This window comes from Moschus berezovskii, chromosome 2, assembly GCF_049115385.1.
Source record: "Moschus berezovskii isolate FMDL1 chromosome 2, NW_MosBer_1.0, whole genome shotgun sequence".
NCBI classification, from domain to species: domain Eukaryota; kingdom Metazoa; phylum Chordata; class Mammalia; order Artiodactyla; family Moschidae; genus Moschus; species Moschus berezovskii.
In genome coordinates, this window is record NC_142461.1 from 54,060,039 (window position 1) to 54,078,104 (window position 18,066).

Below are 18,066 nucleotides of genomic sequence, written 5' to 3' on the forward strand. Positions count from 1 at the left end.
TTTTAAATCACCTGTTGTCTCCTAAAAGAATTTCTGCCTTTGACATATTTCCTCACTATAATCTAAGTAAATCTATTTTTGTAAATGATGAAATTCTGCAGAAAATGATTGAGAACTGCATTCGTGTCTTCAGATATTGTATAATATTACTAAATTAGTACTTTTAAGGTGAGCTGTGATGATTAAATTTATATCTAAATTTGGTTAGGCTATGGTGCACAGTTGTTTGGTCAAACATCAATCTATATATAGCTATGAATAAGCTTAAGGTGAGATTATATATCTGTGTCTCTTTTGCTGTCTCGTATACAAGGTTATCATTTGCATCTTTCTAAATTCCATATATATGCATTAGTATACTGTATTGGTGTTTTTCTTTCTGGCTTACTTCACTCTGTATAATAGGCTCCAGTTTCATCCACCTCATTAGAACTGGTTCAAATGTATTCTTTTTAATGGCTGAATAATACTCCATTGTATATATGTACCAAAGGTTTCTTATCCATTCGTCTGCAGATGGACATCTAGGTTGCTTCCATGTCTTGGCTATTATAAACAGTGCTGCAATGAACATTGGAGTACATGTGTCTCTTTCAATTCTGGTTTCCTCGGTGTGTATGCCCAGGAGTGCGATTGCTGGATCATATGGCAGTTCTATTTCCAGTTTTTTGAGGAATCTCCACACTGTTCTCCATAGTGGCTGTACTAGTTTGCATTCCCACCAACAGTGTAAGAGGAGGGACTCTGTGGGAGAGGGTGAGGGTGGGATGATTTGGGAGAATGGCATTGAAACACGTATGTTGTCATATGTGAAACGAATCACTAGTTCAGGGTTGATGCATGTTATAGGATCTCAGGGCTGGCATGCGGGGATGACCCAGAAGGAGGATAAAAGGAGGAGGGAGGTGGGAGGGGGGTTCAGGAGTGGGAACTTATGTAAACCCGGGGCGAATTCATGTCAATGTATGGCAAAACCAACCAATATAATATTGTAAAATAATTTGCCTCCAGTAAAAAATAAATTAAATTAATTACAAAAAAAAAGAAAAGCATAAAAAAAAAAACCGTGAGATTAACATTTAAATCAGGAAGGGTGTGTGCACATGTGTTTCATTAAGAAAGTTATCTCATGCAAGTAGCATCAAAAACAATAAAAAAAACTTTGGAATAAATTTAACAAAGAATGGAAAACTTGTACAGTGAAAACCATAAGAGTTTGATAAAAGATATTGAAAAAGACAAAAATACATGGAAAGACATACTTGTTCTTGAATTAGAAGAATTACTGTTTGAAAATATTCATACTACTCAAAAATTCCTGAAAATTCAGGGTGATTGCCAATGACTTCCACAAAGCACATTATCCTCTATAAATAGGTGAGTCTCCTTCAATCAGGAGAAGATTTTAAGAGCAAAGACTGAAGTCTCCTGAAGAAGAAATTCCACATACAGATTGCAACATAGAAATTCTGTCTGACTTTTCAGCCTTCCCAGTCAAGACTGCAACATCAGCTCTTACCTGAAGCTGCACGTAGCCATCTTGCCCTACAAATTTCCAGATTTCCAACTTGCCAGCCCCAACAATTCCATGAGGATCAATGGTCTCTCTCTCTCTCTCCATCTATCTAAACACACACGCACACACACACACAAACAAATACATGCACACATCCTCTCTGTATCTTTCTATCTTTCCATCTCGTTCATCTCTGTCTTTTGATCTTCTTTCTTTCAAAAATCCTGCAGTTACAAGATGTGTGCCTTTTACTATAGGATGGTTTTGGTACTTGGTGTGTTTAAATATGAAAGTTTATTTACGGATAAATATATACATATTTGTATCCATAGTATATATGTGTAAATATATGTCTGTAAACGTATTTGGGCATCAATAATATAAGATGCATCTAAATATGTCTCCCTGAAACACATGCATGTATGTTCAGTTCAGTTCAGTTCAGTCACTCAGTCATGTCCGACTCTTTGCGACCCCATGAATCACAGCACGCCAGGCCTCCCTGTCCATCACCAACTCCCAGAGTTCACTCAAACTCATGTCCATCGAGTCAGTGATGTCATCCAGCCATCTCATTCTCTGTCATCCCCTTCTTCTCCCGCCCCCAATCCCTCGCAGCATCAGTCTTTTCCAGTGAGTCAACTCATTGCATGAGGTGGCCAAAGTATTGGAGCTTCAGCTTTAGCATCAGTCCTTCCAATGAACACCCAGGACTGATCTCCTTTAGAATGGACTGGTTGGATCTCCTTCCAGTCCAAGGGACTCTCAAAAGTCTTCTCCAACACCACAATTCAAAAGCATTAATTCTTCAGCGATCAGCTTTCTTCACTACAAATATGTATGTGTGTGAGAACAAAAAGCTGAAATAGAAAAATTTACACCAAATGTACAATGATTGTCCTATAGAAGGGAAATTGTACCAAAGAAGGAAAAAAAAAAAGAGACCTCAAATATATCTGTAATAATGTTTTGCTTTAAAAAGATGTTCTCATACAAAAATGAAGGTTTGTTGCCTCAGGGTGGTAGAGGCACAAAGTTCTCTTTAGTGTAATTCGTTCTTTTCTTAAAAATATTTTTTCACAATGATGATGATAAACTCTTCAAAGAGCCGCATAGGGCAATGAAATAATGGCAACTACTGGATATGGTAGCTCAGGGTTCAAAGGCTCAAGATAGCTGGGTAGTTCTGGACTAAAATCCAGTCTGCAGCAGAAGGTTGCATCAGTTCTGAAAAAATTTCCTCCTCTCCCCCAAACAAAAATCATAGTTACAATTTTTCACTCAGAGAAGGCAACTTTTTAAATAATTTTCATTAAAAAAATAGTCTTACAGATAGATGACAGCCCTGTCAAACAGCATGGGCAAAACACTAACATACTCAAATATGCGAAGTCAGATTTAGGACATTTTTAAAATATATTTTGATAATACATTTTCTTTTCTTCATCTAGGTATGATAACACATTCCTCGTAGATTGTTATAAAGATTACCTTAATATTGTAACTTTCTCTTTATTACATTTAAAAGGGTTTTCTTTCTTCAAACTAATCACCTTTGAGAATATGCAATAAAATGAAATATCATGAAAAATTGTGTTTATTTGGTTGATTTTTCTGACTTTATTCCATTAAGGATATTTTCAGGACAAATGCAGCATTGATTAAGTTAAATTTTTGAACCAGACAAAGGAAATTAAAGGTCTTAATTTCATTGGTTTTAAATTAAACTTCCATGATTTTAGAATATATTAAGACAAAAAAAACCCTGAGAATTAATAATGATTCTGTTATTTCATTGTTTTCACTTATTGGTCCTTTACTTTCTACTTACCTTATTTTAAAATTGTACATTTTTATAAAAATACAGGTGAGCTTCCTCATTTGAGGCCTATAAATATACATGTCTCCCCATGTCTAGATACTTTCTTAGAATAAAACATGGAGGGAATTTGAGACTCATTAAAACAAGCAACAAACTCTAGCAGTTGGAAACTTGTGGAATTAGCAATATGATCCGATTCTTCACTCAGTTCAGTTCAGTTCAGTCATTCAGTCATGTCTGACTCTTTGCAACCACACAAACCGCAGCAGGCCAGGCCTCCCTGTCCATCACCAACTCCCGGAGTTTACCCAAACTCATATCCATCGAGTCGGTGATGCCATCCAACCATTTCATCCTCTATCATCCCCTTCTCTTCCTGCCTTCAAACTGTCCCAACATCAGGGTCTTTTCAAATGAGTCAGCTCTTCGCATCAGGGGGCCAAAGTATTGGAGTTTCAGCTTCAGCATCAGTCCTTCCAATGAACAGCCAAGACTGATCTCCTTTAGGATGGACTGGTTGGATCTCCTTGCAGTCCAGGGGACTCTCAAGAGTCTTCTCTAACACCACAATTCAAAAGCATCAACTCTTCAGCTCTCAGCTTTCTTTATAGTCCAACTCTCACATCCATACATGACTACTGGAAAAACCATAGCCTTGACTAGACGGACCTTGGTTGGCAAAGTAATGTCTCTGCTTTTTAATGTGCTGTCTATGTTGTTCATAACTTTCCTTCCAAGGAGTAAGTGTCTTTTAATTTCATGGCTGCAATCACCATCTGCAGTGATTTTGGAGCCCCAAGAAATAAAATCTGTCACTGTTTCCAGTTTCCCCATCTATTTCCCATGAAGTGATGGGATCAGATGCCATGATTTTAGTTTTCTGAATGTTGAGTTTTAAGCCAACTTTTTCAGTCTCCTCTTTCACTTTCATCAAGAGGCTCTTTAGTTTCTCTTCACTTTCTGTCATAAGGGTGGTGTCATCTGCATATCTGAGGTTATTGATATTTCTCCCAGCAATCTTGATTCCAGCTTGTGCTTCTTCCAGCCTAGCATTTCTCATGATGCACTCTGCAAATAAGTTAAATAAGCAGGGTGACAATGTACAGCCTTGACACACTCCTTTTCCTATTGGAACCAGTCTGTTGTTCCATGTCCATGTCTAACTGTTGCTTCCTGATCTAGAACTTTGAAACATCCAAGTCATAAATGTAAAATGCATATGGTAAATTAATGTACTGCTTTGGTTGATGGTTTTTAGAATCCTATAAAGATAGAAAAAAAAAAAATCTGATTCCTCTCTTTTTCCAAGAAATAGCATGATAGTTATTGTGCTAAATTTCTCTACATTTAAACATTGAGACTGTTCTGACACATTGTTTATTACTAGTCAGGAAGCCATCTGATCATGTTTTCTTCTTCAAATCTATTTTCAAATCAGTACTATGAATGACTAAAACCACATAATTTGAATAGTCTTCCTATTAACATGCTATACTATAAAAGCTCTTCCAGTTGGTTTTAATGTAGTTAAAAGAGTACAAATAATTCAATATAATGCCTATATCCCAATTACTTGATTCAATAATATTATAATTTCAATAAAATATATCAGACAATCCCTGTTTGTCCTTTATTTTTTTTATCCTTTTTTTTTTTGTTAATGTTCCTACCCATTTAAGATATGTCAGAGTAAAGCTAAGGCAGTCTAAATTAAAAGTGTCAGTTTTACAATAATTTTGCAAGAACCACTAATATGTAACACTGATAATTTTTTTTTCTGTTTTATTATCTAAAATTATAGAATATTTTTAAAAGTATCTTTCATATTATGGATGTAGGTCTCATCTGTCTCTTAAAAGAAGTGTAATCTACTACTAGTCCCTCAATACATTTTAAGTTGTTAGGTATCCACAACTCAGGTGATTAAGCCATGTGTTAAAAACATAACTGGGTCAAGAATCAAACAAAACATGTCGACTTAAAAATAATCAGTAAACGGTCATATACAGTGTGCATTTTTACAAATGCATTTCAGTTCAGTTTGGTTCAGTTCAGTCACTCAGTCGTGTCCGACTCTGCGACCCCATGAATCACAGCACGCGAGGCCTCCCTGTCCATCACCAACTCCCGGAGTTCACTCAGACTCACCTCCATCGAGTCGGTGATGCCATCCAGTCATCTCATTCTCTGTCATCCCCTTCTCCTCCTGCCCCCAGCCCCTACCAGCATCATAGTCTTTTCCAGTGAGTCAACTCTATGACACCACCCTTATGGCAAAAAGTGAAAAGGAACTAAAAAGCCTCTTGATAAAAGTGAAAGAGGAGAGTGAAAAAGTTGTCATGAAGCTCAACATTCAGGAAACTAAGATCATGGCATCCAGTCCCACCACTTCATGGGAAATAGATGGGGAAACAGTGGAAACAGTGTCAGACTTTATTTTTGAGGGCTCCAAAATCACTGCAGATGCTGATTGCACCCATGAAATTAAAAGACGCTTTACTCCTTGGAAGGAAAGTTATGACCAACCTAGATAGCATATGAAAAAGCAGAGACAATACTTTGCCAACCAAGGTCCATCTAGTCAAGGCTATGGTTTTTCCAGTGGTCATGTATGGATGTGAGAGTTGGACTGTGAAGAAAGCTGATTGCCAAAGAAATGCATTTAGAGGCACATAGATGCATTTCTCTTTTAACCCTCAAACCCTCCTTTAATTTCAGTAATAAGATTTATGCAACATAGTGGATTGTCGTTTGAGCTACAAGTAGCCATGACTTAGCTACTAAACAGCAGCAACGGCAGGGACACTTCTATTATAAAGAAATCTATTATTGTCATATTGGCTATTTAGGTATTAGTTTTCTATGGTAATATATATCTGCATAAACTGGTTAGACTTATAACCTAACCAGTAAAAAAAAAAAAAAAATTCTTTTTAAAAGCAACTTGTTCAAAATATTGAGTAAATATTTGTCTAAATATCTTCAAATCATCATCTGTGCATATTTCAAATTATATTGAAAATACAGAGATATCTGTGGTTTGCGTTTGGGATTTATGCTCACATGTTCAGACTATTCATTATGTCCAAATTTTGCTAAGGTATCTGGGACTGGGGAGGCTCCAAGCTACAGGTACCTGATGTATTGGTGCTGTTCTTCCTTGAGGACATTTTGGGCCATGTTCTAACTCCTGTCTTCTCTCATGATGTTACATTTTGTTCCTCCATGTGTTATCCTATCAGTGGTTCTTTATACCATCATTGGTCCATCACTAAGTTTCATTAATATTGACCCCAAAAGTAGAAAATTCAAAATCTAGCCCATTTTCCTCAAAAGAAGTTCTTTGGCTCTTATGTCAATTTACCCTTCTCTTCCAAAATGACTAGTTCTCACCTTTAAAAATAAGGTGAATTATGACTCTGTATCAGGATTCCCAACTAGCTCAAGCAGTAAAGAATCTTCCTGCAATGCGGGAGACCCAGATTTGATTCTTGGGTCAGGAAGATCCCTGCAGAAGGGCATGCCAAACCACTGCAGTAGTCTTGCCTGGAGAATTCCATGGACAGAGGAGCCTGGTGGGCTAGAGTCCACCAGATCTCTAAGAGTCGGACACAATTAAGCTGCTTTCACATGACTCTGTATCAAGCCATTGGTCTAATGGTTTTGGCCTCCTTCTGGCTTAAAAATAAAAGACATTCAAAGGATTTTTTTCCTACAGTAGTAAAAAACAAGTGCTCCAAAGTGATTTGCTCCCTTCATCCTTTATATGGGGTTTCCCTTGTGGCTCAGCTGGTAAAGAATCTGCCTGCAATGTGGGAGACCTGGGTTTGATCCCTGGGGCGGAAAGATCCCCTGGAGAAGGGAAAAGCTACCCACTCCAGTATTCTGGCCCGGAAAATTCCAAGGACTGTATAGTCCATGGGGTTGCAAAGAGTCGGACACAATTGAGCGACTTTCACTTTCACTTCATTTTCACCCTTTATATAGAAGTGGCCAGGAAACCTTATTTTTTGTGTGATTGCATTAGACATCATTTTACACATGCTGCTTATTTTCATGCTATAATTTTCTCTAAAAGAACTGGATGTGATAAACTGAATAATCATTACCATACTTCTAATTGTGGTATCTGTTGAGTGAATAAACTAATGACTAGCTCAATGCATTGATTTTTGTGTGTTACTTAAGATTTCCCATCTAAAGGCCATGACCTCAAATTACAGTCAAGAACCTTGACTGTATGTTTATTTAAGAAGACAGTTCTCCAGGCTATTTAAATTTCTATTTGGTAAAAACAAGCAGTCCATATATTATTAATTATTTGAAAAAGCAAGTTTATGCATGTGACCTTTGCATAATCTTGGGAGACACTTTTAAAATATTTCAAATTATATTATTATCACTCTTTCTCAATTAAAAATGAAATTACTTTCTTATAAAATTATTCAAATTAAGCCTTTAGACATTAAATGTTAACTTTGAGTACGTATCTTCAAAAATGAGTTTAGAGGATGCTCATGTCAGCATTTTTTCTGAAAATTGGCTGAAAATATGTATTGCTTTTAATTTGTGAATGCATTGTGCAGCTATTTGTCCAAGCTTTGAGGATTTTATTTTCTTTTGAGTTGTATTTGATTATGTAATATAATTATTGGAGTTTTAAGCACTACTGAGTTGAATGTCCATTTTGGAATTTTCAAATGCTTTTTATTTTGAGTGATGTTGTTATAATTATAGCAAACTGTATAAATAGTTGATGGTGGGTCAGGGCATTAAATCATGACTAGACTCTTCTCAAGATCATTGGCTAGTCTGTAGTCAAAGGCTCTGGCACAAATGGCCCAAAGATCCTAATAACAAAGAGGAGGAAAGATGCTGGCCAAGTCCCAAATGCAAGCAATTTGGGATTGCTGACTTCTCAGAATTATTCAGTATAATTTCTGGGCACTTGAATTGTGTTCTTTTATTTTTCTGTAGTACATTTCCTGACTTGGCTTTGCTTCTGAAACAGCCAAACACTCTCCAAGCTCAGATCTCTTGGTTTCTACACCCCTCCACCATCAACTACATTGTTAAATTCCTATTTACATAGATGTCTCATGACTGCATAATCCTCAGTGACAGAGCTGGTATTTTGTTTACCATTGTGCATTTCCCTGACAGCTCAGATGGTGAAGAATCCACCTGCAAATTTGGAACACCTGGGTTCCATCCAAGATCCCCTGAAGAAGGGCATGGCAACCCTCTCGAGTATTCTTGCCTAGAAAATTCCATGGACAGAAGAGCCTGGCAGGCTATGGGGTTGCAAAGGGTCAGACACAACTGAGCGACTTTCACTTTCACTTTACTATTGTGATTACAGGATTCAATACAGAGCATCATACACAACACTGTGCAGAAGACTTTTTAATAAATGAGTAAATGGAAGAGGACTTAAAGTCTAATGATTTGAAAGTGAATTAAGAGTCAAGAAAATGGACTTAAGAAAGAATATTTAATGATGCAGATGATAATATCCTAGCTATGATAGAAAGCAAAAACTATGCTTTTCTCTAGTAGACATTTAGAAACAACAAAATATTTTTGAGAATTAAGCAGTAACAGTATGTATTTGAAAATTATGTGGCTTTTTCTTTCATTATATGAAAGATTGGAATTTGGCAATACAAGGGATCTGGAGATTAGCAAAGAAGTTGTTATTTCAACTGTGATAAAATATAGTAAGAACCTCCGATGGAGCAAAAGAAGTATGAACTGACTGGGGAAGGGGAAAGAGAGATATTTCACTGGTAGAATCAAGGAAACTTGATAACTGATCGAATGTGATGAGGAAGTAATCAAGAATGATTTAAGAATTAAGAAGGAAAATGAACACTGTATATAAAAGTCCATTAGGTTCCAAAAATATCCCCTGTGAATGTGGAAGGAGTTGTTAATTTTATCTCCTTCCCACATTTTTAATAAAAGTTCAGGGACAGTGTGAGCTCTTTTCATCATGGACAGTATTTTTATAAAAATATTGTATTTCTTTCACTGGACTCCAATATTCAACTCCTTAGTTTAATTGAGATCAATTCATTAGTGCTCACTCATTTGAGTGACTATATGTTTACTTTTCCTAGGAGGTAATAATTTCATGATCTTTTCTTTTTCTGATGCTTTGTAGAGGAAGAATTTAAATATAATCACCAATAAAAACTTAGAAAGTACATCAGTATTACTCACTAAGATAAAATTCAATTCCTATATTTGTGGAAGTATGTGAAGAAAAATTAAAACTAAAAAGTAGAAAGCAAAAACGTTTAAAGAATTTTAAATTTGGTAAACATATGTGTATTTGCTTCATAGTTCAAATTTAAAAGTGCACACTTCATGTAAGCAAACTGAAAGTGAAAGGTCACTCAGTGGTGTCCAACTTTTGCAACCTTATGGATCCATGGAATTCTCCAGGCCAAAAGACCAGAGTGGATAACCTTTCCCTTCTCCAGGGATCTTCCCAACCCAGGGATCAAACCCAGGTCTCTCGCATTGCAGGCAGATTCTTTACCAGCTGAGCCACAAGTGAAGTCCATAGTCATATAAGCAAAATATAATGTAAAAGTAAGTTAACCTTGTTTTTAAATATGGTTATGCAGAGAAAAATTTTCAAGGGGAAATTGTATTAAATCTATTTTAAGCTCATGTACATTATTAATAAATTAAAATGCATATTTTTGTTCATCTGTAGGTTATTAACAATATCATATAAAAGGAAGATAAAAATCAAGGTATATATATATAGGTCAGGTATTGAAGCTGAATATATGAATATATAATATAACTGGAAAGTTTCTATAGCTAAGCATTTGTGGGGAAAATAAACTGCCAATACACATGAAAAAAATCTTCATCTTTGGAATAATTTTTATTATCTAAAAATATGCCTATTATAATTTTGAGAAGTCTCAAAAGATATCCCTTCACAATTCTAGGAGAGTTTTACATTGCTGGTCAGTATTTCCCTTTTCAAAGATTTCTGTTCTCTTGTCGCATAAAGTACATTTCTTAGTCTTAGTCATAAAATGTTAGTTTTTTTTTTTCTTTAAGCCTGGAACTGATGATTACACAACAAACAACTCAGTTTAAACTCTGTGCTAAGGATTACACCTAGAACCAGACATCCTGAAATGTGAAGTCAAGTGGGCCTTAGGAAGCATCACTATGAACAAAGCTGATGGAGGTAATGGAATTCCAGTTGAGCTGTTTCAAATCCTAAAAGATGATGCTGTGAAAATGTTGTACTCAATATGTCAGCAAATTTGGAAAACTCAGCAGTGGCCACAGGACTGGAAAAGGGCAGTTTTCATTCCAATCCCAAAGAAAGGAAATGCCAAAAAATGCTCAAACTACTGCACAACTGCACTCATCTCACACGCTAGTAAAGTCATGCTCAAAATTCTCCAAGCCAGGCTTCAGCAATACATAAACTGTAAACTTACAGATGTTCAAACTAGATTTAGAAAAGGCAGAGGAACCAGAGATCAAATTGCCACCATCTTCTGGATCATCAAAAAAGCAAGAGAGTTCCAGAGAAAACATCTACTTCTGCTTTATTGACTATGCCAAAGCCTTTGACTGTGTGGATCACAATAAATTGTGGAAAATTCTGAAAAAGATGGGAATACCAGACCTCCTGACCTGCCTCCTGAGAAACATGTATGCAAGTCAGGAAGCAACAGTTAGAACTGGACATGGAATACAGACTGGTTCCAAATAGGAAAAGGAGTACATCAAGGCTGTATATTGTCACCCTGCTTATTTAACTTATATGCAGAGTACATCATGACGAACGCTGGGCTGGAAGAAGCACAAGCTGGAATCCAGATTGCAGTGAGAAATATCAATAACCTTAGATATGCAGATGACACCACCTTTTTGGCAGAAAGTGAAGAAGAATTAAAGAACCTCTTGATGAAAGTGAAAGAGGAGAGTGAAAAAGTTGGCTTAAAATTCAACATTCAGAAAACTAAGATCATGGCATTCGGTTCCATCACTCCATGGGAAATAGATGGGGAAACAGTGGAAACAGTGACAGACTGTTTCTTTGGGCTCCAAAATCACTGCAGATGTTAACTGCAGCCATGAAATTAAAAGACACATGCTCCTTGGAAGAAAAGTTACGACCAACCTAGACAGCTTAATAAAAAGCAGAGACATTACTTGGTCAAAAACGGTCCATCTAGTCAAGGCTATGTTTTTTCCAGTAGTCATGTGTGGATGTGAGAGTTGGACTATAAAGAAAGCTGAGCGCCAAAGAATTGATGCTTTTGAACTGTGGTGGAGAAAACTCTTGAGAGTCCCTTGGACTGCAAGGAGATCCAACCAGTCCATTTTAAAGATCAGTCCTGGGTGTTCATTGGAAGGACTGATGCTAAAGCTGAAACTCCAATACTTTGGCCACCTCATGTGAAGAACTGACTCATTTGCAACTACCCTGTTGCTGGGAAAGGTTGAAAGCAGGAGGAGAAGGGCATGATAAAGGATGAGATGGTTGGATGGCATCACTGACTCAATGGACATGAGATTGGGTAAACTCCGGGAATTGGTGATGGACAGGGAGGCCTGGCATGCTGCAATCCTTGGGGTCTCAGAGTCTGAGAAAATGCTGTTTTTGTCTTTATCAAGGTCAAAGATGCTCAGCTATTTTCACATGAAAAGCGGTATCCATTTAAGCCTTAGGTGTTAAAGAAGGGTTAAAATCCATCATTCAAAATTTAAAGGAGAACGGCTATTAATTCCTTGCAATAGTCCATGTAACACTCTCTTTGGGTGTGAAAAAGTCAAATGATGAGTGGAGACTAGTTCAAGATTTATGAATAATAAATGAGGCTGTGGTTCCTTTTACTTATATGCTAAAAACAAAAGGAATTTCTTACAGGTATGGGTAGACACTTTTATTGGATGGATCGAGGCCTTACCATGCCATAGTGAACAGGCTAAGGAAGTCATAAAATTTTTAATCCATGAAATTATTCCCAAGTTTGGGCTGTCACAGAGCCTCCAGAGTGACAATGTGCTACTTTCAAAGCTGCTGTAACTCAAGGGGTGTCAAAAGATCAAGGAATAGAATATCACTTACATGGTTCCTGGAGACCCCAATCCTCAGGAAAGTTGAAAAGGCTAATGACATTAGTAAAAGACAGCCATGTAAACTAACTCAGGAAACACAAGAGAGTTGGTTTAAAGTTAGCTTTAAATGAGGGCTCGAACTGTCCCTAAGAAGAAGGAACTTTCTCTACGACAGACTGTTTTTGTGCACAGATATCGTCATAGATCCTGAAAATTAACTGTGTAACTCACCTTTAACTTTTCAACATATACTACCGAGAGGTTATTTCCTGACCCAGCCTTTGAGTCAAACAAGCGGCTGTTTGAGCCAGTAACTGAGATGGGACTGAGAATCTAGGTGGGTTTGCTTCTGCTGACTCCAAAAGTCCTCAGTCTGCCATTTGACCCTCAAGACAGTGTCTTCCTGTCCGGACTCATTCCTAGGCTTCATTCCACAATGTGTCTAATTGCTGGGTCTGCTGAGCACTCTCCTCATCTCCTCTCCTCACTCTTCTCATTAAAGGCTTAACATGGCAGCTTTCTCTGCTTCAAGGAAAGTACTTTCTTCAGCTCTGCGGATACCTCTTCTTGATCCGATGACATCTAACAATCCTCAGATAGACTGGTATGACATATTGTAACTTAATTATGGACATAATGTGACTTTTCATTTTGATTACGTTTTAATTTGGTTTAATGATTATTTTGCCTTACATCTGTAACTGTGAAAATGGGATTTGTTTCTAACTGTCTGAAGGCTTTTAAGTTACAAATGGTTGTTCAAGCTCCTACGAGTGCCACAGCCTACTTCAACTATCACTTGGGGCCACTGGATCAGAGACACTCAATATGAGGGTTAGGAAAATATGTTGCCTCAACAATTTAGGGATGATGCCCCTCAACAGCTGGAAGTAGTTTATGGAAGAAAAACAGCACCTCTTTCCCTTGGCAACACACTTTCCTGAAAGAAAAGGGAGGAATGAGAGAGTCAGTTCCTAGGCAGGTGGATAAGAAGTATGGGGGTCCCTGAGGAGATAGGGGTCTGGAATTCTCAAGGAAGAAGAAAGGACAAATGTCTTTTTTTTTTCCTCTGAATTCTTTAGTCTTAGTCATATACATTTTTTTTTTCCTTTAAGCTTGGAACTGATGATTATGCAACAAACAACGTGATTTAAACTCTGTCCAGTTCAGTTCAGTTGCTCAGGAATGGCCGACCCTTTGTGATCCCATGGACTACAACCAGCCAGGCTTCCCTGTCCATCACCAACTCCCAGAATTTACTCAAACTCATGTCCATTGAGTCAGTGATGCCATCCAATCATCTCATCCTCTGTCATCCCCTTCTCCTCCTGCCAAAATATTTCCCAGCATCAGGGTCTTTTCAAATGAGTCAGTTCTTCCCATCTGGTGGCCAAAGTATTGGAGTTTCAGCTTCAGTATCAGTCCTTCCAATGAATACTCAGGACTGATTTCCTTTAGGATGGACTGGTTGAATCTCCTTGCTGTCCAAGGGACACTCAAGAGTCTTCTCCAACATCACATTTCAAAAGCATCAATTCTTTGGTGCTCAACTTTCTTTATAGTCCAACTCTCACATCCATACATGACTACTGGAAAAACCATAGCTTTTACTAGACAGACTTTGTGGGCAAAGTAATGTCTCTGCTTTTTAATATGCTGTCTATGTTGGTCATAACTTTTCTTCCACGGATCATGCGTCTTTTAATTTCATGACTGCAGTCACCATCTGCAGTGAATTTGGAGCCCCAAAGTTAAAATCGGTCACTGTTTCCCCATCTATTTACATGAAGTGATGGGACTAGATGCCATGATCTTAGTTTTCTGAATGTTGAGTTTTAAACCAACTTTTTCACTCTCCTCTTTCATTTCATCAAGAGGCTCTTTAGTTCTTCTTCGCTTTCTGCCATAAAGGTGGTGTCATCTGCATATCTGAGGTTATTGATATTTCTTCAGGAAATCTTGATTCCAGCTTATGCTTCATCCAGTCCAGCATTTCTCGTGATGTACTCTGCATATAAATTAAATAAGCAGGGTGACAATAAACAGCTTTGATGTTCTCCTTTTTCTATTTGGAACTAGTCTGTTATTCCATGTCCAATTCTAACTGTTGCTTCCTGACCTGCATACAGATTTCTCAGGAGGCAGGTCAGTTGGTCTGGTATTCCCTTCTCTTTAAGAATTTATCACAGTTTGTTGTGATATAACAACAATGTATCCTGCTTGAGGACAGTTTCTCCTTCATGAAAACCTTCTGATTAATCCTGATATCTTAGAATATATATTATGGGAGTGAGTCTGGTAGAATCTTTCTATTATTAAGTTCTAATCCTGTTATACTAAAATGTAAATTGTGGGAGTGGGTTTGGTAAAATTTTTACAATCTTGAGATGTTCTTTTGATTTAGTGTAATAGCTAATTAAAAAATATATATATAAAGACTTGCTAAAGAATAGTGAAGGGGGCACTCTACATCCCCCTTCTGTTGTCTATATCAGAATCTTTCTCTGTCTTTTTTGCATTTTAATAAAATTCTGATACACAAAAGCTCTTGAACTCTCTAGCCTGGTCCCTGTTCCTAAAGCTAAATCTTCAGAGATCACCTAGCCGACATCATTCACCATAAGCTATCACAACTCACATCTGTAAATGACTACTGGCAAAACCATAGCTTTGACTATACGGACTTCAGTGTAGTCAGAGAAGAAGAACTAGATGTTTTTCTGGAATTCCCTTGCTTTCTCTGTGATCCAGTGAACCATGGCAATTTGTCCTCTGATTGCCGTACCTTTTCTAAACCCAATTTGTACATCGAGAAGTTCTCAGTTCACATACTACTGAAGCCTAGCTTGAAGGATTTTGAGCATTACCTTGCTACCGTGTGAAATAAGCACAATTGTATGATAGTGTGAACATTCTTTGGCATCGCCTTTTTTAGGATTGGAATGAAAACTGACTTTTTCCAGTCCTGTAGCCACTGATGAGTTTTCAAATTTATTGACATATTGAGAGTAGAGCTTTAACAGTATCATGTTTTAGGATTTTAAATAGCTCAGTTGTTTCACTATTGAAATTAAAATGTGATATAGCAATCTCACTCCTGAGTATTTATTGAAAATCAGGATTTTACAGAGATACATGCATTCAATGTTTGTTACAGCTTTATTCATGATATTTAGACATAGAAACAAGATAAATGTCCATCATTGGACAAAAGATTAAAAATGTAGTGTGTGTGTATGTACATATGTGTGTATGTACACAAATATGTGTATTACATATGTATTATACATATATGTGTGTATATATATGCATATAAATATAATGTAATATTATTCTGCCATAAACAAGTAGGAAATTCTGCCCCACTTGATGTGAGTAGACCTTGAGAACATTATATAAAGTAAAAAAAGTCATTTACATAAGGTATCAAAAATAATCAAACTCATAGAAGTAGAAAGTATATTGGTTGTTGATAGGATCTATTAGTAAGTGTAAGTAGATACGACTGTACAGTGGGAATAAAGTTTCAATTCAAGGTTAATAGATTTTATAGATCTGCTGTACATTGTTAATATTGACAATATTGTACTGCATAATTAAAATTTTGTTAAAAGTGAAGATCTCATGTTATCTGTTTTTATTACCAAAAAAAAAAAAAAAAACACAAACAAACAAACAAAAAACCAAAAACTTTGTACAGGGATATTTTGAGCAGCTACTGTAATGGTAGATAATTTTTATGGTTCAGTTCAGTTCAGTTCAGTCGCTCAGTCATGTCCGACTCTGCGACCCCATGAATCAGCACGCCAGACTGTCCTGTCCATCACCAAATCCCAGAGATCACTCAAACTCATGTTCATCAAGTCGGTGATGCCATCGAGCCATCTCATTCTCTGTCATCCCCTTCTCCTCCCGCCCCCAATCCTTCCCAGCATCAGAGTCTTTTCCAGTGAGTCAGCTCGTCGCATGAGGTGGCCAAAGTATTGGAGTTTCAGCTTTAGCATCAGTCCTTCCAATGAACACCCAGGATTGATCTCCTTTAGAATGGACTGGTTGGATCTCCTTGCAGTCCAAGGGACTCTCAAGAGTCTTCTCCAACACCACAGTTCAAAAGCATCAATTCTTCGGTGATCAGCTTTCTTCACAGTCCAACTCTCACATCCATACATGACCACTGGAAAAACCATAGCCTTGACTAGACGGACTTTTGTTGGCAAAGTAATGTCTCTGCTTTTTAATATACTATCTAGGTTGGTCATAACTTTCCTTCCAAGGAGTAAGCGTCTTTTAATTTCATGGCTTTTAATTTTATGGTACATCTGTCAAATTCATAGTATGTACAATAACAACAGTGAACTCCAATGTGAACTATGGACTTTGAGTGATAAAATTATGTCAACAAATGTTCATTGATTTTAATGAATGTATTACTCTGGTGAGGCAGATTGATAGTGGGAGAAGTTGCATGGGGATTGTGGGCAGAAGGTACAATAAAGCTCTCTTTTACCTTCTACTCAATTTTTCTGTGAACCTAAAACTGCTCTAAATAACGTTTATTATTTTAAGTGCCTTGAATAGCCTAGTGATAATGTTATAAAAATGCGTTTTATCAAAGCTATAGAAAAAACCTTTAGCTATTCATATTTTGTAAAACCTGAAAAGGAACAAGTTATTCAAGAGATTGTTAAAGATGGAATAAGCAAGCACGCATTTATTTTATCTTTGGTCAAAACCTAGTCTTCAGATCTTTGCCATTGTAATAAGGAGGGCCATGTAGAAAGAATACAAAATGAAACAAAACCAGAGAAATATGTAAAACATCCAACAGCTTTCAATTTTAATAATGATTGAAATTTTTAATTTGAGAAAATTGGTGCCCTGAAAAACAATTAGACACAAAAAGAACCCCCAAACAAATTTAAATTAAAATATTTCAGAACTGGGTCCAGGGATTTAAACACTGATTTAGAGATGGGAAAAACAAGCAAAACTATTAATAAATCTATTATCATCCCTTCACAAAAATACTTGCACACATATACAAGCACATGTACATACACATAAGCACATAAGCATATACATGTACTTATACACTCACACACAGACTTTAAAGACTTGTAGTTCAATCCCAACAAATGTTTTTACTTTGGAGATAAACAGAACAAAACTGAAATTCAAGGAAGTCAATAGAGTTGGGCAGTTTGGTATTGGTTATCCATTCTGTTTTTCTTACCTCTGAAGAATCATGGTTTGGAAGCCTGGTGACATTTTGTGAGATGATGGTAATGAACAAAGCTACTTTGATGCCTGGTGACAAAGTATGTCCTTAGTTATGGAAGTGACAAAATTGCCTGCCTCTTTATGGATATGGATCTGAGTTCTTTTATGGCATGCAGTTGGCTCTATGAACATCTGGATTGCATTTCTTGCATGGAATTTGCATTTTTTATAATGATAGTTTCATAAGTTGCAATTACAATGTCTTCAAGATGTATCAAAAGGAATTATTAACATGTGATAATCTGAGGAGGATAAAAAAACTTGACAAAGATTCTGTTTAGGACTGGAAGGAGAGGAGGTGCTCAAATTTATTGAAACTGGGGCATTGTTGTCAGAGTAA